At 37.3% G+C, this 18,680-nt stretch overlaps 1 long non-coding RNA gene across 1 annotated transcript in view; it reads right to left on the bottom strand.

Moving 5' to 3' along the window:
* LOC135837703 (uncharacterized) overlaps nt 1-18,680 on the bottom strand; it is a 354,017-nt gene that overhangs the window by 201,021 nt on the left and 134,316 nt on the right. Inside the window, exon 2 of the long non-coding RNA XR_010557242.1 lies at nt 15,315-15,438. This is a non-coding gene — a long non-coding RNA (uncharacterized LOC135837703). The remainder of the gene's footprint in view (nt 1-15,314; nt 15,439-18,680) is intronic.

Here is an 18,680-nt window from a genome sequence, read left to right on the forward strand (position 1 = left end):
AAAAGCTGACGTTGGTACACATTTTCAACCTTTGAAATCGATCGATTGTAGTTTCATTCGACATGGAACTTTTTTTTGTGGGGGAGGAGAGATGAAAAATAAGGTAGGTATGATTAAAATAATTCTTGAATAAAATCAACACCTAATCTTCCTTTCTCAGAAAATTCTACTACAACTAAATCTAATGCAAACAGGAAATTCTGGGGCTCAAAACACAGCTACCTGTACGTGGTGAGCCTTGAATAATTCATCATTAAATTGAATGAATGAACCAAAAGCTGTGATACAAACTATACCGTCACCAAACCATCTCCATATTCTTATATCGTTCCTTCCAATTCTATGTATCTTCCCCCATTCTAACATTGAATCCGTTCAAACGTAGCGCATTTATGCGCGTTGTTAACGGGTTGCTAGTTTTTTCCTATTTTGGAGATCTCTGCGAGAGACCAAGGGATGGGTTTTTCTTGAAAAAAGAAATTTTATTCAGAAAAATTCAGACACAAAAATGGTAAATTTTCATACTTTGAAATACGTAAGTATGTTTTAGAGAAAAAATAATGTTGGCAAAATTTTTAGTAGAAAATATGTGTTTTAGAGAAATTGACGTTACATAAATTTTCAATTAGAAAAAATTGTTTTAGAGAAAAAGTCGCGGTAGAATATACCCATCGTTCATCGATTATTTACTATCGTATGAAACAGTTCATTCAATATCTTCGTTCTCGTACATGAATGGACGAAAAAAAATTAGCTTAGCATCTTTAATGTCCTCGTAAAAAAAATCTTTATCGCAGCTATACGAGAATTATGCGTCTTAACGCCAACGAACGCGACGACAGCTGAGGTAATACGCGTATAAAGAATGCTCGCTGCCGAATTCTCGATGATGATTATATGATGATTATACGACAATGACGATGCCCACAATCCGTATCGAAAGATTCGAGATTACACATCACTTCATGTACCATTGTACCATAAACAACAACAACAACAACAACAAACGTTCAAGAATATTATTTAAACGTTGACATGGTTTCGCGCTAGCCATCAAATTAGGCAGAGCACTTGTAGGATCCGATCCACCATCATCGATACATAATAAAGCACCAACATCCCAGCAGCACCTTTTATCGTAGCTGTCGCGTCACTTCCGAAAGTAATCATCGTCGTTCATGAAGTATACTACTAGTGAATATGGTCAGTTGATCAGACACCTTGGGGCTCGGACTGGAACTGGACAACCGTACCGGAGGATGAGGAGAACAGGAGGGGTAAGAAGAGATCGACGACGCGACACGAGTTATTAATGAATACGATACGATGATCGGATCGTCGCTTGTTGTAAACTCGAACTCGGCAGCCATATCGAAACCGACGGACGTTCCTCTTGTACATAGTATAGTACACCTACACCTACACTTATTATAAATTGTATAATGTTAAATTCGTATGAATGAATATACACAAAAGATACTACATAGTGTAGCCAAAAAGCGCCACACTCTTTGATGGACAAAGAATTGAGAAGCAGAAAAAGAACACTGAAAGAAAAAATATATAGGTACATACTAAAGCTTTACTGAAACAAAATAGACATCTTCGTCGTCGTATAATAAGTATAACACGATAATATTGGACGTTAGTGTCGGTGTATTGATTTGGATAGGCGTATCATAATTGCGCCGAAATTATCTCTTTGGCCAGTCGAATACTTTCCGAGTCAGCTGATAAGAACAAAAGCGTCGAGAAGACGACGTTGTTTGATAAGTTGACGCGTTTCGTCTTTTCGTGTATAGCCTACAACACCGGATACGGGTAATTGTTTCGAATTTTGATCGCTTTTCAAATTTCCATCCAGGAACGTCGCTCGTCGCCCGTCTCCCGCCACCCAACATCCACACCGACGCTCTATCCATCGTCGTCGCGAACATTATGGACGTTTTGGGTGCCTTTCGTCTGTGTGGGTGACATGCAGACGCAGAGACGGAGAAAAGCCGCAAGCCTAGCGAGCTACCGCAGCTCAGTCGCGCCGTGTAACGGTTTAGATTGCTTGGTAGGTATAGCTAACTCGAATACCTACGAAAATAATGTTAGAAGAAGGAAAATTATCGTACTTATTTTCTATACGACCTCCAAAAGTACGATTAAAATTGTCGTCAAGGTGAAAAGAAAGCAGCCTTGATAGGTGAGTTTACATTTATTTCAACCAGTCAAAATTCAATATTTTGAAATCAGTAAAATTACCACGAAAATGGTTCAAAATTGAGGGAAAAAATTGATAAAATGCCAAAATTTGTCCCAAAAATTAATAGGATATTAAGAAAAAAGTTCATAAAAATGCATCGAAAACCTGAAAAAAATTACTTGGAATTTCCATTCAAATAATTATTGAACTGAACACAAAGTCACTTACAATATTTCAGAAAATTGCTACAAAAATCGTCAAGAGCGAACAAAACGACAGAGTTTCATGATTGACAAATCGTGACATTTTAAAATTCATTATCAAAAATTTTGAAAATGATTCGTTCGCAAACGATTTGATCAGAGTGAAAAATCAAAAAAACTATGGCAAATGAACGAATCACCAATAAAGGTAAAAGATTATGCCATAAAATAGGAAACTTCCAATCTATCAACAAAAACGAGAACTGATTCGTTCGCGAATGATTTGCTCAAAAACTATGAATCGTTCGAGACCGACTGAATCATCTTCGGGAGCGATAACTGACAAAACGAAATAAAAATATGTATTCTTTAATCGACGAATGACAATTATTTTGAATGATTCTTTCGCGAATGATTTTTTCATGGAGAAAATCGTTCGCGAACGAATCAATGAAAAATCAAATCAGGAACAGATTAGGTACATGACAAAATCTATCATTAAAAAATGGATCGAATTCGTTCACGAACGATTCACTCAGAATCGACGAATCATTCGAGATCGATTGAATCATAACAAAATGCAATCCAGTGAAAGAAGAAATCGCCACATTTGACTTTTTCAAACACATCAATAAAAATAGGAAAGATGATTTGGTTCGTCAATGAGCAACTTAAAGACAAAAGAATCAGTCGAAAACGAATAAATCACTAATGAATCGGACTCCATTGAAGATTAAACCTTCAAACTTGACAATAAACACCTGCTATCAATATAAAGTGTGAATGATTCGTTCGCGAACGATTCAGTCACAAATAATGAACCATTCGAGAACGACTTGATCACTTGAAAATCAAGTCAGACCACACAAGATGATACAAGACAAATTAAAGCACTCTTCAATTCATCAACAAGAATTGCGAACGATTCCTTCGCGAACGACTTGCTCACAAGTAATGAATCATTCGAGAACGACTGCATAACTTGCTAATCAAGTTGAACAGTACACGATAAGATGATTGTAATGAAACATTCTCAATTCATCAATGAGAAGTGTGATTGAGTCGTTCGCGAACGATTTACTTAGAAACGATGAGTCATTTGAGAACGACCGAATCGCGAAGAAATCGAGTCAGATGACACACTATCACTATAAGACGAAACGAAACATTTTCCAACTCATCAATAAGAATTGTGAATGATTCGTTCGCGAACGATTCGCTTTAGAATGATGAATCATTCGCGAACGACTGAATCGAGTGAAAATCAAGTCAGACGATACGCGATAAAACGAAACGAAACAAATTCTTCAATCCATCAACGAGATTTGCGATTGAACTGATTCGTTCGTGAACGATTCCCTTTGGAGTGATGAATCATTCGCGAACGACTGAATCACTTGGAGATCAAGTCAGATGATATGATACACGATAACACGAAACGAAAGATTTTTTCAATCCATCAATCAGATTTATTGATAATGATTCGTTCGCGAACGATTCCCTCAGAAATGATGAATCATTCGAGAACGACTGAATCATTTGAAATTCAAATCAGATGGCACACGACTCATTAGAGAACGACTGAATTGAGTGAAAATCAAGTTATATGATACACAATAAGACGAAACGAAACATTTTTCAATCCATCAATGAGAATATCGATTGATTCATTCGCGAACGATTTGCTTAGAAAAGATGAATCATTCGAGAACGACTGGATCGCTTATAAATAAAGTCAGATGACACTAGATACGACGAAACGAAAGAGTTTTCAATTCATTAATCAGAACTGTGAATGATTCGTTCGCGAACGATTCGCTCAGAAATGATGAATCATTAGAGAACGACTGAATCGAATGAAAATCGAGTTAAATGATACACATTAAGACGAAACGAAACATTGTTCAATCCATCCATGAGAATATCGATTGATTCGTTCGCGAACGATTTGCTCAGAAAAGATGAATCATTCGAGAACGACTGAATAGCTTGTAAATAAAGTCAGATAACACGTACGATACGACGAAACAAAACATTTTTCAATTCATCAATATGAACCGAGAATGATTATGAATCATTCGAGAACGAATGAATCACTAATAAGTGAAATTTGTTAGTTGTAGTCCTTGAAAAATTAGATTCGGTATTGATAGATGAGATTATTCAATTCAACAGGTTTTGTCCAATCAGGTTCAATTCGTTCGCGAACGATTTAAGAGAAAAATAATTCACGAACGAATGAATCTCTGAAAAATTGTTTAGGCAGAGATGAAATCCCGAAACTTGAAAGTTTCATTCAAGAACGACTGAATCGGAAATTTAATTACCAACGTTATTTTGCAAGCCGTTCAATCAAACATTTTTCTCTTCAAGACTGCAAGTGCATTAGTTACCTCAATATCAATAACTCAATACCCTGCCTCACCTCACTTCACCACCCATCACAAATCATCAATATATACCGCCGCCAAGCATCATTTCTATACAGACGACGCGGCGGCTGCTGCGGCAAAAAATTCCTCATCTAATCAAGTTTTTTTTCTCTCTCCATCCTTCTCTCTTTCATTCTCTCTCATTTCCAAGTACATGAAATATTACTCTGGGTGCGGATTAATATACGAGTATCCATCTACATACGACTATACACCATCACCATACATCTAACTAAATGGCGATATATAGAGAGAACGTGATGTTACGCGACGAAGGCGACTCTTTAAGAGTTATATACGAATTTATGAATTTCAAAATGACAACTGACAACTCTTGGGTAAAAAGCTATGACGGCGAATTTATACCGATTAGAAATAAAATACGAAAAAAAAATGTCAAGGTTGTACGAGGACAGGACGAACGACATCACAACAAGTAGGTATACTTATACTCGTACGTAGAGAACTCGTCTTGTGTGTATCTCTGGTAGGTACTATTACGATTAGTTATTACTCTCTATAGTTACGCGTTGATGGCATTTAAGCGTATAGTATTTTCTATATACGGGCTCTGATGCTGTGGTCCTCGTTTGTAGTAGGCCTACTATGTGTAGTAGGTTAGGTACTGGAGTAAGTCTAATCGTAAGTAAGTAGGTACACACTGTACACAGAGATATGCCGCCATTAGACGTGATTTATGAATGAAATCCGCATCCACTCATATATCATTACGTAAACTGTTCTGATCGAGAATAGATCGATGCCTCCTAAGTGCTCAGTCCGAGTTGTCTATTTACTGAATTATCGACTGATTATAGACAGCTTTGTACATATTGGACAAACAAACATAAATGTAGGTAGAGGTACCTAAGATAGATAATTATTATGATGCATGTCATGTTTTTTCAATTTGAAAAACACATATTCACCAAAAAAAGTCAGAAAATTTCGCAAAAATTAACTAAAATCAAGTTAAACAATCAGGAAAGAAACGATGACAATATTAATCAGGGCATTCAATTGAAATATGGGTCTCAAAACTGAGGCCTCAAAGTCAGGGTCTTGAAATCGAAGTTTTGGAATTTCGGTCTTGTAATGAATATCTGGGAATCGAAGTCTTGAAATTAAGGGGTTGAAAGGAATTGAATTAGGGTCTTAGAAATGGGTCTCGAAATCGAAGTTTTGAAATTTGGTCTTGAATCGAAGGTCTGGGAATCGGAGTCTTGAAATTAAGCGTTTGAAAAGAATTGAATTGGGGCTTTAAAAAATTGGGTCTGAAAATCGAAGTCTCGGAATAAGAGTTTTGAAATTGAGGTTTCAGAATCGAATGGGATTTTGAAATTCGTGCCTCAAAATTGAGGTCTCGGAATCCAGACCTTCGGATGAGTGTTCTAAAAACGGAGTCTTTAAATTGAGAGTTTGAATTAGGATTGGGGATCTCATAACTGGGTTTTGAAATGGAGGTCTTAAAACAGAGATGTCTTCAAAATAATCGTCTTGTAATCAGAGTCTTGAAATTGAGGTTTCAAAATTTAATCAGGGTAAGTAGTGGTCACGAAAAAGGGCCTCAAAACTGGTACGAGCTCAAAATCAAGGCATTTGAATGGAGTCTTGATACATATATGTAAATGCATACTTATACGTGCCTTGGAATCGGGATATTAAAATTATTGATTTGAACTTGAATTAGGGTCTCATAATAGTGTCTCAAAATCAAGGCATTCGAATGGGAGGGGAGGAAGGGCAGTTGTCTTGGAACCAAGATCTGGAAATTGAGATTTCAGAATCGAATCGGGGTGCAAAATCAGATCTCGAATTTGGGGTTCAAAATCAAGACCCCCGAAATTAGGGTTTCGAAATAAGGTCTCAAAATAGGGTCTTGAAATGAAGGAATTGAAATCCAAGTATTAGAATTAGAAAATTGGACTCGAATTGACTTGCATTGTGGCCTCATAGTCGAGTCTCAAGTTCGAGGTCCTAGAATATGGGTCTCAAAATCGGAGGTCTCGGAATCAGGGTCTCGAAACTAGGGGTTCCAAATATATTAAGGGTTTTAGAATTATCGAGGCTTTGAAGCGGGGGTCTTCGGACTGGAGTCCCAGAAACGAGGTCTCAAAATTGAAGTTTTGCAATGTGGGAGGGAGTGGGGGTGCGAGGTTTTGGAATCAGGGTCTGGAAATTATGAATTCAAAATAGAATTGGGATTTTTGGAATAGGAACTTCGAAATGGAGGTCTCGAAATGGGGGGAGGGAGGGAGAGAGGGTTAAATCAGAGTCTGGAAACTGGTTTCAAAATCGAATCGGGTTTTTGGATAAGGAGCTTTGAAATGGAGGTTTTGTAATTGGGGGGGCGAGGAGGAGAAGGAGGAAAGAATTTTGGAATCAGTGTCTGTAAACTGAGGCTTCAAAATAGAATAGAGGCTTTAGAATTGGGGTTTCGAAATTCAGGTTTTCGGATTGGGGTTCCAGAAATGAGGTCTCGAAAACGAAGTCTTATGTTAAGGGAGGGGGAGATTTTGAAATTAGGTTCTCTAAATCACAGTCTGGAAACAAAGGTTTCAAAATCGAATTGGGGTTTTTGGAATAGGAGCTTCGAAATGGAAGTCTTGTATTTGGGGGCGGGGGAGATTCTGGAATCAAGAAAGTTTGTAAACTGAGGCCTCAAAATAGAATAAGAGGGTTTTCGGATTGGGGTTCGAGGAATGAGGTCTCGAAAACGAAGTCTTATGATGAGGGGGCGGGGGAAGATTTTGAAATTAGGTTCTCTATAAATCACAGTCTGGAAACAAAGGTTTCAAAATCGAATTGGGGTTTTTGGAATAGGAGCTTCGAAATGGAAGTCTTGTATTTGGGGGGGGGAGGGTGATTCTGGAATCAAGAAAGTTTGTAAACTGTGGCCTTAAAATAGAATAGGAGGGTTTTCGGATTGGGGTTCGAGGAATGAGGTCTCGAAAACGATGCGTTACAATGAGGGAGGGGGGATTTTGAAATTTAAGTTCTTTAAATGAGAGTCTGAAAACGGAGGTTTCATCGAATTTGGGTTTTTGGAATAGGAGCTTTGAAATGGTGGTCTTATAAGGAGGGGGAGAAAGATTTTGGTATCGGGGTCTGTAAACTGAGGCCTCAAAATAGAATAGAAGATTTAGAATTGGGGCTTTGAATTGAGGGTTCTCGGATTAGGGTCCCAGAAATGAGGTCTCGAAAACGAGGTCTTACAATGATGGAGGGGGGATTTTGAAATTTAAGTTCTTTAAATGAGAGTCTGAAAACGGAGGTTTCATCGAATTGGGGTTTTTGGAATAGGAGCTTCAAAATGGAGGTCTTATAAGGAGGGGGAGAAAGATTTTGGTATCGGGGTCTGTAAACTGAGGCCTCAAAATAGAAGATTTAGAATTGGGGCTTTGAATTGAGGGTTCTCGGATTAGGGTCCCAGAAATGAGGTCTCGAAAACGAGGTCTTACAATGATGGAGGGGGGATTTTGAAATTTAAGTTCTTTAAATGAGAGTCTGAAAACGGAGGTTTCATCGAATTGGGGTTTTTGGAATAGGAGCTTCAAAATGGAGGTCTTATAAGGAGGGGGAGAAAGATTTTGGTATCGGGGTCTGTAAACTGAGGCCTCAAAATAGAAGATTTAGAATTGGGGCTTTGAATTGAGGGTTCTCGGATTAGGGTCCCAGAAATGAGGTCTCGAAAACGAGGTCTTACAATGGCGAGAGGGGGGGCATTTAGAAATTAGGTTCTGTAAATCAGAGTTTGGAAACTAAGGTTTCAAAATCGAATTGGAGTGGAAGTCACCAAATTGGATCCCGAAATCAATCTGGGTTTCGGAATCGAGGTCTCAAAATTGGGACCTGCACAAACCAAAGTTTTAAAATTCGGCCTCAAAATCAAGGTATTGAAAATTTTGGCCAGATTCTCGGCACAAAAAGCATCTTACTTGTCTAAATCGATTCAAAATCAGAAAATAGTCAAGACGTTGATTCAGCATTAATTCAAAATCCAAAAAAGTTACTCTAAAAATAACAAAAGTCAAAAGGCCGAATCCGTCTGACCATTTTACTACCTAACTGGATGCATTTTTGTCTACACCTGGAAGAACTGAAAAAGTGTACTTTTCACCATATTTATGCTTATGTGGTATTCAAATTATAATGGATATGCTGCGGCATATCGATGATAAAATAATATTCTGCGTATTTGAGTCCGCGTATAAAGGCAAAAATAATACCTATTTATAGGTAATAGATACCTATACTATAGGTACGTACTCGACTCTAGCGTGTAGGTACGATGCGCTATTGATTAAACAAAGTATACACTAATTAAAAGTTTATCGTGTACGAAGTGAGATAGGATAGGTACTAGGTAGTCGTACTGCATACATGAATTTTCGGGCATACTCTCGTATAGTATGTGGCCACGTTGTGTGACACACAGACTGGGATGGCGGAGAGGAGAAGACGCGAGCTAGAGAGTACTACGATAGTACCATGGACTGGTATATGGAGAAGAGATAGGCGTGCGGACGCGTAATACGCGATAAATAACGAAAAGGCTACGTACAGCGCGTTATCGAATAACGACGAATCCATTAACGAAAACAGTTCGCTAACAGATGCTAACTAATCTTTTTACAAATTATTACACGCTGTATGTATAGTATAGTGTATAGTATAGCATAGTATATAGTGAGTACTGCACTAAACTGGGGAGGCTGCTGCTTTTGCCTGGCTGCCGAAGCCGATGCCGATGTGCCGGCTATAACCGTACACAATAATATTTTGCAGCCTCGTAAAAAGCTGCTGTCACGACCACCGCGCTACCGAAATGTTCAATATATAGTTTTAAAATACGACCACCATCATTTTTGCTAACGCTTTATATAAGTAATTAAATGTGTACGCGTCGTCGGTCGCTTCGCGACCATCTCCGGCTGCGGCTGCTGCCGGTGCAGGCAGTACAGCGGTATCGTTAGTTAGTTCGCTTTTAATAAATACGAATCTTTTAACGCTTAACAAATGATAATAGTAATAATAAAATGACGGAAATTATGCACGAACGTCGTTAACATTAGCGGCTCTCTCGTAGGCTAATACATATATCCGATAATCGTCCATTATACTAAATCAACTAGTTTGTACAATTTGCCTGCCTATCGCCGCCACGCCATTCAAAAAGCCAAAGCGACGCAGCAGCCACCGCACCGATCTGCTTTCTCTTTTTATATGTCACCTCATCTTGTATCTGTGTACGAGTTTGTCTGTGTTTCTGTGTGATGGTGTTTTTTGAACTACCATTACCGATGTTCTTTTTTTTTGTCGCATTTTGGCCTTTTTTTCTCTCTCTCTTCGCTGTTTTAACTTTATACAAACGACGTATAAAATTGGTACATAGATGCTATAAAACTTATTGATTCAACCCTATATTACGTAGTACGTGTAAAATAGCTACGAGTATGGCTGGCATGGCCCATCCTGCACCTACCTATGTTGTCGGCGATAATTAATGCGTTTATCAAACGCTAAACGTTCGCTACTCTCGTTTTCGCTATATCGCGTTATCGGTTTTAAATTCCTAATCCATTTAGAAGGTTGATTTAATTGGTAAATATTTCACCATATATGTCGTCTCTTGTCCTTTGGTTGGTCTGGGTGCCTCTCTCTTGAAAGCCCAACCATCGTCGGCAGGAAAAGCTGACCACTACAGAGAGAAATCCCCTACGAGAGTTTAGCTACAAAAATGGAACTATTTATGATGTTAGCAAGTAGCAGAGTACAAGTTTTCCTTGATCATTTTTTATCGCTGGAAATTAATCAAAATTATTACCTGAAAAAATGATACCAATTCTCACTCTTCATCTTCATTAGAATTTTTTTTTGTATTTTGCTTTTTGTCAAAGTATCTGGACCGTCATCTTAAAGAGTAAAGAATCAAATATTGCGTATGTTGAACTTTTGAAAACTTGAAAAAAATTTCCATGAATTTTTGATATTATGTCTATCAAATTTTATCCAACTTTTGATGAAAACGCATAAGAAATCACGATTTCACGATCAATTCTTGAAATTATGCCGGACTTTCGAAAACTTTGAGTCATTTTTCAATCTTAAGTGGTCTACATTTTTGGGCAATTTTAAAGTGATTTTTAGAGTAGGTAATTTTTTTTTTGCTGAAAATTTGTACACAATTTTCAAGACCTTGATTTTGAGACCAAATTTTTAAAATCCGGGTTTTTAGGACCCAATTTTGAGACCTTGATTTCGAGATCCGATTTGGTGACTTCGACTCCAATTCGATTTCGAAACCTTCGTTTCCAGACTCTGATTCAAAAAACCTCATTTCGACTCCCCCCCTCGGTTGTAAACCTTCGTTTTCGAGACCTCATTTCTGGGACCCCAATCCGAGAACCCTCATTTTGAAGCCCCAATTCGAAAATTCTTATTCTATTTTGCGACCTCAGTTTAGAGACCCTGATTCTAAAATCTCCGTCCTCATCCTCCTCTTACAAGACCTCCATTTCGAAGCTCCTATTCCAAGAATCTCAATTCGATTTTGAAACCTTAGTTTCCAAACTCTGATTTAAAGAACTTAAATTTCCAAATTCCCCTCCCCCCCCCCGAGACCTCATTCATGGGACCCTAATCCAAAAACCCTCATTTCGAAGCTCCAATTCTTAAACCCCTATTCTATTTTGAAGCCTCAAGTTTCCAGAGCCTAATTCCAAAATCTTTCTTCTCCCCAACCCCTCTTTCAAGACCTCCATTTCGAAGCTCATGCTTATTCCAAAAACCCCAATGCGATTTTGAAACCTTAGTTTCCAGACTCTGATTTAAAGAACTTGAATTTCGAAATCTCTTCTCACCCCTCATTGTAAGACCTCGTTTTCGAGACCTCGTTCATGGGACCCTAATCCGAAAACCCAAACCCTCATATCGAAGCCCCAATTCTAAAACACCTATTCTATTTTGAGGCCTCAGTTTACAGACCCTAATTCTGATGAGGATTTATTAATATTTGGATCAGTATCTTCCTCCGCCTCCTCCTCCTCCTCCTCCTCCCCCCCCCCCCTATACATGACCTCCATTTCGAAGCACCCATTCCAAAAACCCAAATTCTATTTCGTACCCTCAATTTCCAGACCCTGATTCCATAACCTCGCAACCCCCCCCCCCCCCCCCCATTGCAAGACCTTAATTTTGAAACCTCGTTTCTGGGACCTCCCGTCCGAAGCCCCTCATTTCAAAGTCTCGATAGAGTAAGTGGTAGTAAAATGGACCACCTAAGCCTTTTTTGAGATTACTCTTCACCAAATTGACCAATTTTGGTCATCGAGGGCTTAAATGATAGATACATGTGTCTAGTTTAATAATATTTATTAAAACTACCTCACAATTTATATACAGGTGGAGCAATTTTCATTTTGGCGAAGGTATCAAAAAAGGGGGTCTGACTTTGTGGGGTAGTAAAATGGACCACAGCAAAAAACACCTTAAAAAACGCATGAAAACACTTAAATGGTAGAACAATAGAGCACCTTAGCTTTTTTTATTTTTGTGGTTACTTTTCACCAAATTGGCCATTTTTGGTCATCGAGGGCTTAAATGATAGGTAAATATGTCTAGTTTAAGAAGATTGAATCAAATTACTTCGCAATTGCCTAAATCTAATCAAAAAATAGGAATTATTGTTGTGGTCCATTTTACTACCTCACAAAGTATGACAGATACAAATACATTACAGATGAATTTCATAATGAAAACTCGAGCCAAAAAAATATGTCCAATAGATGAAAATAAAGCTGAAAGTATGTACTACTTAACTCAAGTTATCGTTCACCAAAAAATTAATTACAAAAAATACAATCTGCATTCCAATCAAAATGTTCAATTTTTTATTGAAAATGGGAAATTCACACATTTCAAACAAACTGCCTTATCACTTCGAAAGTCGGAAATAATGAGTGATGGTCACCTAAAATGAAGTATTAGGTACAAATAACACCAGTTTCTGTCATTTCTCACCAGGTTGCGCTAGTGGATATCACTGAAACTACTGGTGGTCCATTTTACTACCCTGGTGCATTTCACTACCTCTTACTCTAATTCTGACACCCTGATTCTATTTTGAACCCCCAGTTTCGAGACCCTGGTTCCGAGACCTCTGATTCTGAGACCCATATTCTAGGACCTCGATCTCGAGACTCATATTATGAGGCCACAATGCGAGTCAATTCAAGTCCAATTTTCTAATTCTAATACCTGGATTCCAAATGCTTTCATTTCAAGACCCTATTTTGAGACCTTATCTCAAAACCCTAATTTCAGGGGGCTTGATTTCGAAACCCCAAATTTCGAGATCCGATTTTGCACCCCAATTCAATTCAGAACTCTCAATTTCAAGATCCCGGTTCCAAGACAACTGCCCGTAAGTGGTCCTGGACTTGGATTTTGATGGCAATGGCCTTTTCAAGGTCAGCCCCAAAACTGATTGATTCGGGCTGGAGCGAAAAAAACTACAATTTTTTGGAGAAAATTCTCCCTCTTTGAGAACTCAAATCTGAGTTTGATTCCAAGAACCTCACTGCAAAATGCGAAGATAAAATCTTTCAAAAATGTGTAATTCAAGTTCTAAAAAATTCAGCAAAATAGCTTTTTCATCGAGTCTAAAAATTATTTTTATTTGCCGATTTATTTGAAATTTTCCAGTTTTTTCAAAATTTGACGACTGGGGGGGGGATGGTCTGCCTTCCTAGTTTCGTCCCTGGAAACCCCCGATAACCAAAATTTCAGCAACCCAAATATATTTTTCGATTCTTGAAGAATTATTGAAAATCCAAAATTGATTATTTTCGATTTATCCAAAATTTTTAAACATCTGCAGAAGACGTGGAAATTGATTTGGGCAGTTAAAAATGGAGCTGTGGCTCATTTTCGACATAATTAACGAGTTTGTCCACATTTTAGCTGGTTTTCAGGCGGGTATCCGGATGTATCATCACTTTAGCAGATTCACCTATAAGAAAAAACATTCAAAAAAATACACATTCTAGGTGTCCGCTCTGAGAACTCTATAAAACAGTCGAAAATAAGCCACGACTCTATTTTTCAGCTACCGAAATTAATTTTCACGCCTTCTGGCTAAAAATGTGCAAATCCTAGAAAAATCGTAAATATTGCTGAAAGCTTCATAAAAGCTCGAAATGATGTAATGCGGATTCGAAGGGAGGGAAGGAGGGGTGGAGGGAGAGGGGAGAGGGTGCAAACAAGATACAGCTATTCGCGAAAGTTGAAAAAAATTCCTACGAACAGCAAATCTTCAATTTTTTTGTTTTTTTCTGATGAATCTGCTGATAAAAACACACACACACACACACACTTAGGGGGACTGCCTGAAAGTTGACTCAAATACGGATAAACTCATTGAATAAGAGGACGAGAATGTGACCATATTTTTTTGATCCAATTCGTCCCAACCTCCCAGTTTTCACTGAGCACACTGGGAGCAAAATAGAGGTCAAATCGAAAAAAATAACATTATATTCGTAATACCAATGCAACACAGAGTACCATTCGATGCATCACTTTTTACATATGTACGAGTTCGTCAATATTTAAACGTCGAAAAAATGAAAACTACAACAAACAAACACAGTCATCATCGAATGCAAAAATCCAAATCGTGTAATAGGTATCTACTCTTATTAATGTACAATATATCGAAGCGAAGGTTAATTCAATAATGAACTATAATATACGCCGACCTGCGCATCTGTATTTATTGTATGTGTATAAAGGGCTATACACCTGTTTCTACACGCTTATTTGTCTCAATTAACAACACCATCCGCATTCAGCAGCAATCGAGCTGCGGCGTAGGGGAAAAAATAACCATTTGACGGTTCTATGTATTGACGCATCCATCTTTTCAAACCGCGCGATTTGATCGCGTTTTAACGTTGCCGGTAAAAAAAATACCTATATTCCTATTATGCTTCATCCGTAATACATACATTTCTATTAGATAGTATTCGATTTGGGGCCTTTTTTCACTCACACATTACACATAATACTCGTTTACAAAATATATACAATCACTCATGCTCACTTGTACACAGTTAGAGTTTGAATAAACAAAGAAAATAATACGAGGGAGCAATAAAATAAGATAACTGTTGAATTTATGAAGTCTCCAATTGCAGAGCAAAGGTGGTAATTTTAGTTACTCTCGTGTTAGATACTTCACCCACTGCATTTTGTTATGTTAGGTATGGTACACGTGTGAGCGAATGAGCAGGCAATCGAGGCAAAGCATTAGAATAAATGTTTACCTTTCGAATAAATACACATATTATTATTACTATACCTACGTGTAGCATAACACTGCAACAAATTCGTTACCAGTGTTCGGATTTTAGTTATAAAATTCATTATTATGTACGCTAGTACGAGGCAGCATCTCTCGAATCAACTAATTAATTACGTACTTACCGTCTTCGTAACGAACATTTAGCAACCCTTAGAGCTCAAACGTACAATAGGAGGTATCGAAAATCCGCAACGATTTACAACTGCTAAGATTTTGTTTTCATTTTCAGGATTCCACAGACTGTTCCTAAAACAAATATCGCAGCGATGAATTAGTTCAAGTACGTAAAAATAAGTTGAAGATTTTTATTCAGTAGTTACATAAGTAAATATCATTAGAAATTATGTAAGTTTAATGTTACTTATGCTCTTCGTGGGTCACACTTACAAATATTGAAAAAAAAAACTATTATCCCTGGCTATATGATCTACTCTCTTTTCTCCCCTCCAAAACACTCATACTCGATGGGTGACGATTTCAAGGCACTCAAAACTTCGAAAAAGACTGGTAGATTTTTAGATTTTCTATTCTAAGAAAACTTTCATTTGAGGGGGAAATTCAGCACTCACAAACAAAAGGTCAAATTCATCGCATTTGTGACCCCTTCGAATTTGATCAATATTCGTACAAAATTACCAAAATATATTTCAGTTATATCTCAAATCCATACTCGAGTCTCGCAACATTACATAGGTAAGAGGAGGCAAGGGAAATGAAAATTTGTCCACCTATTACACGACTAAAGGAAAAAAATTGGTCTCAGACCGCCTCAACATCCAATTTTTAACCGATTCGAAGTGTCAAAAACGAGCAGAAACCATAATTTCAATTTTTCACCTCTATCAGAGAAGATTTTCATTTTGCTCTTGAAACTCAGCTCGATTCTGACTAAGTAGTTGAATGTGAATCTGACCCCGAGAACCTGAATCAGAATTTGAGAGTCTGTGTCAGGATCTGAGAATCTGGGAACCTGCATCTAAATCTGAATACCCGGATCTGAAAATGTTAGAATCTGAATAAAAATCAGAATTCGCATCTGGAAATCTGAACCTGAACCTGAGAATCTGAATCTGGCCCTGAATCTCAGAATCTGAATCTGGCCCTGAATCTCAGAATCCGAATCTAAATCTGAAAAGCTGAATCAGAGAAATTGGTGATCTGAATCGGAACCTAAATGTAATCTAAAACTGAATCTCAACCTGAACCTTGATCAAACCCGAGAATCAGGACAAGACAGAATGAATCCAAGAATCTGAACCGAAATCTGAAACTGAGAACAACTAGAATTAGAACTTGAGAATGTGAAAATCTGAATATGAGATGATTTACATTTTAGATCTGAAACTGAACCAGAAACCGAATGGATCTGAGACTGACATTTAATTGATTTTGAAAATGTTGGCGAATCATCAGAATCAGAATCCGAATCTAAATCAGAGAATCACAATCTGAAACTGAGAACTTGACTCTGAATCTGAAGATGTGAAAATCTGAATTTAAGATGACTCAGATTTCAAATCTGAAACTGAATTCTGAATATAACATATAGATAACAATTGAAATCAGAATCTGATTTTGAATCATCTGAATCAGAATTCTGAATCCAAAACTGAATGAAAATTGGAAACTAAAATTGAATTCTGAATAAGAGAATTTGAATTACAGTCTGATTTTGAAACTGATGCCGAATCATCCGAATCAGAATCAGAGAATCTAAATTCGAATCAGGGATATCAATCCCTGAATCTGAATCTGAGAATGTAAAAATTTCAATTAAAATCAGAATCTGAAACTGAAATTGAATTCTGAATAATATGAGAATTCAAATCAGAATCGGATTCTGAAACTGAAGCCAAATAGTCTGAAACAGAATCAGAACCTGAGTCAGTGAATCAATTTTGAGAATCAGTCCCTGAATTTGAATCTGAGAATGTCGAAATCTGAATCTGAAACTAAATCATTAGAATCGGAATCAGAATCAGAATCGGAATCTGAATCCAAATGTTATCCGGAGAATCAGTCCCTGAACCTGAATATGGGAATCTGAATATGAAGATGTGAATGTGAGAGTTTTGATATGAGATGATTCAGATTCTAGATCTGAGACTGAAACTGACTTCTGAATAATATTGAAATCAGAATCTGATTCTTAATCATCAAAATCAGAACCTGAAATTGAATTCTGAATAATTATGAGAATTGAACTACAATCTGATTCTGAAACTGAAGCCGAATTACCTGAATTAATACAATTTTGTAATAGTACTTTATGTACTGGAGCAATAAATAAAGATGATGATGATGATAATCTGAATCTAAGAATGTGAAAGTCTGAATCAGAATCAGAAACTGAATGGATCTGAAACTGAAATAATAAATTCCAAATATGAAAATTTGAATCTCAATTTGATTCTGAAACTGAAAATCAGTCCCTGTATCAGAATCTAAATTTGAAACTGAATCATCAGAATCAGAATCTGAAACTAAAAATCTAAATCCGAATGTAAACCTCAGAATCTGTTTCTGAACCTGAATCTGAGTATGAGGATTCAAATACTGACTGACTGATAGACAAATCCAATTTTTTAGACAATTTGGGCAATTTAATTGAATTTAATTCCTCAGTACCAAAAAATTCTACTCTAACTGATTGGCCCCAAATCTGATTATGATTACCCAACTCCGAATCTTGCTAAATATGATTGCAATTGATTAACTATGATTCCGACTGATGGACTGACTCTGAATCCAACTGATTCATCCTCCACTGATCAACTTCAAATCTGACCACCACCAACTGACTGACTGACTGACAGACAGACCAACTAACTAACTCTCTGATGTTGACTACCTCCTGACTCTGATCAGTAATCTTGACAAGCTGAGCCTGCTATGTACATTGTACATTGTCTGATTCTGATTCCAACCAACTAACTCCAAATCCGACTCAGTCCATGTCAATTCGACCAAAAAAATGCGATTTTGAAAGTCATGTCTTTCGATTTCGCTCAAATTTTTTTTACAATATCTACCCACCCAGTAAGTAAGAAACCCGCAATCAGTTTGGTCCCAGCCCTTTCAGTGGGGCGGGTGGGGGGAGGCTTCCATTATTTTCACATTGTCTCGAGCTACTCAACTTCAGCAGCGCATTCCTCCAAAACTATGATACTTTGATCAAAACTGATTTCACGGTTCGAAAGAGTATTGAATTTTAAACTTTTCACGCATTTTGAAATTTTTAAAATTTGAAAGTTGAACTTTCAAATTGAAAGTTCAAATTTCAATATGGCGCTTTAAGTGGTAGCTACCATTTGAAATTCTGAAAAAATTTCCATAAATGTAACTTTTAATGCTTTTATGAAGTATTCAAGTTTCAAGATGGGATCTCTAGATAGAGGGGGAGCACCCCCGCCCTCAATTTTGGGCAGAACTTTCAAAAAAAAATCTGGGGCATGTGATATATCGAATTGTATGTTTTTGGTAACGCT

Source organism: Planococcus citri, chromosome 2 (genome assembly GCF_950023065.1).
Source record: "Planococcus citri chromosome 2, ihPlaCitr1.1, whole genome shotgun sequence".
Taxonomy (NCBI): domain Eukaryota; kingdom Metazoa; phylum Arthropoda; class Insecta; order Hemiptera; family Pseudococcidae; genus Planococcus; species Planococcus citri.